This window comes from Phascolarctos cinereus, unplaced genomic scaffold (assembly GCF_003287225.1).
Source record: "Phascolarctos cinereus isolate Bilbo 61053 unplaced genomic scaffold, phaCin_HiC Scaffold_2;HRSCAF=192, whole genome shotgun sequence".
NCBI lineage: Eukaryota > Metazoa > Chordata > Mammalia > Diprotodontia > Phascolarctidae > Phascolarctos > Phascolarctos cinereus.
In genome coordinates, this window is record NW_027555625.1 from 216,883,947 (window position 1) to 216,890,177 (window position 6,231).

Consider the following 6,231-nt stretch of genomic DNA (forward strand, 5'->3'; position numbering starts at 1 on the left):
ACTTTCAGAGTTCAGACCAGGAGGGCAGCTATCATAGGGGTCTGCCCTGATTAGACTACTTTGAGAGCACTAAAAGTTTGTAGCTATCTACAAGCCTGGGCTATCTCAGAGATCCTGGAATAATACAATATTAAATAGCCTGAAGAAAGCAGCAGTAGGATCCAAGAGGACACAAGCTGAACCCAGATATTCCTTCCAGAAGTATGCAGAGCCCAGTCTAAACATAAAGGCCAAAGTCAGGCAGTATGCTTAAAGAATGGGCAAATAGAAAAAAAGGCCACCATCAAAAGCTATTATGGTGACATGGATGCTCAATGCAGAAGGGAATGACTCTAAAATATTTACAAGCTAAGACTCAAAGAAAAATTAAAGCTTGATAAGAAGTTCAACTAGAATTTTTGGAAAACATGAGACAAGAATTTTTAAAAAATAATTTAAAATGTTTTTATAAACGAAAATAGTAAAGGAAATGGAAAAGAAATAAAAGCTATAGAAGAAATAATTGGAAAGGGAATTAATAGCTTGACCTGAGGTTAAAACAAGCAAACAAACAAACAAAACCTTACTCAAGCAATAAACTCCCTGAAAATTAGAATGGACCAAATAAAAGATAATGACTCCATGAAACAAGAAACATTAAAATAAAGTCAGAAGGCTGAAAAAAATAGAACATGTTAAGTAATCTCATAGCAAAACATCTGACCTGGAAAACAGGTCCAAGAGAAATCATTTAAGACTACCTGAAATCTATGACATCATATTTTGAGAAGTCATAAAAGAAAACTTCCCAGATCTCTTAGAAGTAGAGGACAAAATGGAATTAGGAAGAATCCATTAGTCACTTCCTGAAAGAAGCCCTCAAATGAAAACACCCAGGGATTTTATAGGCAAAATCCAGAACTTCCAAATTAAAAGAAAAATATTACAAGTAAGGGGGCAGAGACAAAATGGCAGAGTAGAGAGAGCACTCAGCTGAGCTCTCCCAACATTCTTCCCCAAACAACTCTTAAAATAACTTCTCAGATAGAATTTTAGAGTGGCAGATCCAGCAAAAGATCAGAGTAGGAAAGTCTTCTAGCCCAAGATAACTTAGGAGGTCAAAAAGAGGGATCTATGGTATGGTGGGGGACTCTGGCTAGGATCCCACATGGGTGAAGCACTGGTGGTGGGACTAGGTGATGGCAATAGCAGCAGCAGCTTCAGGAGCTCTCAAGCCAGAGATGGTAAGGAGACCTGGCAACTGGTCAGGAAGAGATTCAGGAGCACCCTGTGCTAGCATTGGACATAGGACCAGAAGCAGTTTGGCAACTTTATTACCTATACCAACTTCTGGGTCATAATTCAAGAATGGAAAGGAGCACTTTCAGTCAAAAGAGAGTGGAAGCCCTGAGAGGCAGTATCACTTCTGGTTCCAAGGGATCAAAGAGTCTTCCTGGGTAAAGACTAGAGTACAGACAAGGAAAGCAGGGGCCACAGATCAACAATCTTGTAAATACCAAAAACTTCCAGGCCTTCAGAACTAACTCTGAAAATAGCAGTGCAATAAAACCTGAAGATTGATATTGTGCCCCTCCCCCTCTCATACTGGGAATGGAGCCCAATTTTAACATAAAGTTTCAAATCAATAAATAGGGTAGGAAAATGAGCAAACCACAACAACAAAATAACCTGGCCATGAAAACTACTCTGGTGACATGGAAAATTGAGACATCAACTCAGAAGAAGACAACAAAGTCAAAACAGCTAAAAGCAAAGCCTCAAAGAAACAGTGTGAATTGGGCACAAATTCAACAAGAATTTCTGAAAGAGCTAAAAAATTATTTTAAAAATAAAATAAGTGATAGATGAAAAACTGGGTAAAGAAATGAGAGTAAAGGAAGAAAATTATAAAAAGACAATTAACATCTTGGTAAAAAAAAGGCACAAAAATACTAAAGAAAATAACACTTAAAAACAACAACAACAACAACAACAACAACAGAATTGGCCAAATGGAAAAAGATGTATAAAAATTCACTGATGAAAATAACTCCTTAAAAAGCAGAATTGACCAAATGGAAAAAGAGGTGCAAAACCTCACTGAAGAAAATAATGCCTTTAAAATTAAAATTCAGAACATGGAAGCTAATGATTCTATGAGATATCAAGAATCAATAAAACAAGCAAAAAAATGATAAAAATAAAAGAAAATGTGAAATATCATTAGAAAAGCAACTAACCTGAAAAATGGACTAGCAAGGATTGCTGGCACTGGGCACAACTGGTGCTGATTGGCATCTCTGTTGCCTATACACAGTTCTGGTTCACAGTTCCAGGGCTGAGAGGAACATTGGTGGTTGGTTACTAGGAAACAGGGCCCCTGGTTACATTACCAAAGCAGAGCTGCAGTAGACTAGGGCCCCTTCCTGGGTAAGGACTAGAGTGCAGACCAAGACAGCAGTGACCACAATTATCCAGGATCACACCACCTTAGAAGCACCAAAAACTTGCAGACCCTCAGAACTAGCTCTGAAAACAATAGCAGGAAAAAGCCTGAAACTTAAAACAGTGCCTCCTCAACTCCTGGTGAGCAGAGTCTAATTTTAACATAAAGTTCAAAGTCAAGAAATAGGCTGGGGAAAAAAGAATTTGACTATAAAAAGCTAATATTATGGCGGGGAAGACCAAGACATAAACTCAGAAGATGACAATAATGTAAAAACAGCTATAAAAATAGCCTCAAAGAAAAATGCTAATTGGACCCAAACCCAACAAGAATTCCAGGAAGAGTTAAAGAAAGAAATGAATGGTAGAAGAAAAATTGGGAAAAGAAATGAGTGATACAAGAAAATTGTTAAAAGAAAATAAACAGTTTGGTAACAGAGGCACAAAAAATACTGAAGAAAATGACACCTTAAAAATCAGAATTGGCCTAATGGTAAAAGAGGCATAAAAATAAACAGAAGAAAATAATTCCTTTAAAAGTAGAATTGGCCTAATGGAAAAAGAGACACAAAATCTCACTGAAGAAAATAATTCCTTAAAAATTAGAATTTGTCGGGTGGGAGCTAATGACTCCATGAGAAATCACGAAACAATAAAACAAAGCCATAAGAATGAAAAAAAAATTGGAAGAAAATGTGAAATAATTCAGTGGAAAAATGACTGACTTGGACAATAGATTTTGAAGAGATAATTTAAGAATTATTATACTACCAGACAGCCATGTTCAAAAAAGAACCTAGATATCATCTTTCAAGAAATTATCAAGGAAAACTGTCCCAATATCTTAGATCTAGAGCAGGCTTGCATGACATACAACCCACAGGCTGTGTGCAGCCCACAAAAGTGGCCTGTGAGTGGTATGTTGTACAGGCCTATTTTACATTCTCTACATTTTTTTCAGGCCACCCAAAATCCTTTTGTGGGCTGCTTGCACCCTGCAGGCCAAATGTTGTGCCTGATCTAGAGGGTAAAATAGAAATTGAAAGAATCCAATGATCATCTCCTGAAAGAGATCCCAAAATGAAAACTCCCAGGAATATTATAGCCAAATTCCAGAGTTCCCAAGTCAAGGAGAAAATGCTTCAAACAGCCAGAAAGAAACAATTCAAATATTATGGAGCCACAATCAGAATCATACAAGATGTAGCAGCTTCCATGTTAAAGGAGTGGAGGGCTTGGAATATGATATTCTGGAGGGCAAAGGATCTATGATTACAACCAAGAATCACCCACTCAGCAAAACTGAGTGTAATCTCTCAGGGGGAAATAGATATTTAATGAAATAGAGGACTTAAAAGCATTTTCAATGAAAAAACCAGAGCTGAATAGAAAATTTGACATTCAAACAGAAGACTTGAGAGAAGCATAAAAAAGTAAACATGAAAGAGTAATTAAGGGACTCAATAAAGTTAAATTGTTTATGTTCCTATATGGGAAGATGATACATGTATTCCTAAGAAGTTTATCATTATTAGGGAAGGTGAAGGGAGTATACATAGACAGAGGGCATGGGTATGAGTTGATTATGTTGGAATGATATTCAAAATATGAATGGGCAAGAGAGAGGGATGCATTGGGAGAAAGGGGAAAGGAGAGATAGAATGGGGAAATTTTTTCTCACATAAAAGAAATAAGCAAGGTAGAACTTTTACAATAGAAGGGGAAATGAGGAGATGGCAGACAATTCTTAAACCTGACTTTCACTGGAATTGGTTCAAAGAAGGAATAATACATACACACACACACACACACATATACATACACATACACACACACAGTTTTATATAGAAATATGCTCCCGCCAAAAATTCCCTAGGACCAGATGAATTCTTCCAAATACTTAAGGAACAATTAATCTTAATATTACATAAAATATTTGGGAAAAATGGGTAAAGGAGTCCTACCAAATTCTTTTTATAATCCAAATATGTTTTCAATACCTAAACCAGGGACAACAAAAACAGAGAAAGAAAACTATAGACCAATTTCCCTTAATAAATGCCAATGCAAAAATTTTAAATAAAATACTAGCAAGGAGATTGCAGGAATATGTCACAAGGATCAAATACTATGACCAGGTGGGATTTATATTAGGAATGCAGGGCTGATTCAATATTTAAAAAATTATCAGCATAATTGACCATGTCAATAATAAACATAACAATAATATGATTACATAAGTAGATGCAGAAAAAGCCTTTGACAAAGTACAATACCCATTCTTATTAAACTATTAGAAAACACAGGAATAAATGGAACCCTTAAGTAGTATCTATCTAAAAACAAGAACAAGCATTATATGTAATGCAAATAAATGTGAAGCCTTCCCAATAAGATCAGAGGTGAAGCAAGGATATTCATTATCACCACTATTACTCAATAGTCTACTAGAAATGCTAGCTATAACAATAAGACAAAAAAAAGAAATTGAAGGAATAAAAATCTGCAGTAAGGAAATAAAATGATCACTCTTTGTAGATGATATGATGGTATACTTAGAGAATCAACTGAAAAACAAGTTGAAACAATGAACAACTTGAGCAGAGTTGCAGGATATAAAATAAATCCACAGAAACCATCAGGAAGAGATAGAAATAGAAATTCCATTTAAAATAACGGCAGACAACATAAAATACTTGGTAGCCTACTTGCCAAGACAAACTCAGGGATTGTATGAACACAGTTACAGAACACTTTTCACACAAATAAAGATAGATTTAAACAATTGAAGAAATACTAATTGCTCATGAGTAGGCCAAGCCAATTTAATAAAAATCACATTTCTACCTAGGGTAGTTTACTTATTCAGTGCCATACCAATCAAACTACCAAAGAATTATTTTAAAGGGCTAGAAAAAATAATAACAAAATTCATCTGGAAGAACAAAAGATCAAGAATATCAAGGGAATCAATTTTAAAAAGTGTGAAGGAAGGTGGCCTTGCAGTTTTAGATTTCAAACTATGTTACAAAGTGGTAATCATCAAAACAATCTAGTATTTGTGTGCTTGTTTCGGCAGCAATATACTAAAATTGGAATGATACAGAAAAGATTAGCATGGCCCCTGGGCAAGGATGACATGCAAATTCGTGAAGTTTCCATATTTTTAAATAGAAATTGAAAGAATCCACCGATCTCCTCCTGAAAGAGATCCCCAAAGGAAAACTCCTAGGAATATTGTAGCCAAATTCCAGAGTTCCCAGGTCAAGGAGAAAATATTACAAGCTGCCAGAAAGAAACAATTCAAGTACTGTGGAAACACAATCAGGATAACACAAGATTTAGCAGCTTCTACATTAAAGGACCGCAGGGCATGGAATATAATATTCCAGGGGGCAAAGGAGATAGGATTACAACGAAGAATCACCAACCCAGCAAAACTGAGTATAATCCTTCAGGGGAAAAAATGGTCATTCAGTGAAATAGAGGATTTTCAAGCATTCTTGATGAAAAGACCAGAGCTGAATAGAAAATTTGACTTTCAAATATAAGACTCAAGTGGAACATGAAGAGGTAAACAGGAAAGAGAAATCATAAGAGACTTATTAATGCTAAACTGTTTACATTCCTGCATGGAAAGATGATATGTATAACTCATGAGACCTTTGTCAGTATTAGGGTAGTTGGAGGAAAAAATTATATGTATGTATAGGTAGATAGATAGATAGATAGATAGATAGATAGATAGATAGATAGATAGATAGAGGGCACAGGGTGAGTTGAAGATTAAGGGGTCATGTCCAGAGA

At 35.6% G+C, this 6,231-nt stretch overlaps 1 non-coding gene across 1 annotated transcript; it reads left to right on the plus strand.

Annotated features, from left to right (window-relative positions):
- The first annotated feature begins 5,488 nt into the window (after positions 1-5,488).
- LOC144456113 (U6 spliceosomal RNA) lies at positions 5,489-5,593 on the plus strand. The gene has a single exon (XR_013485014.1). It is a non-coding gene; the product is annotated as a U6 spliceosomal RNA (small nuclear RNA).
- The last annotated feature ends 638 nt before the right edge of the window (positions 5,594-6,231 follow it).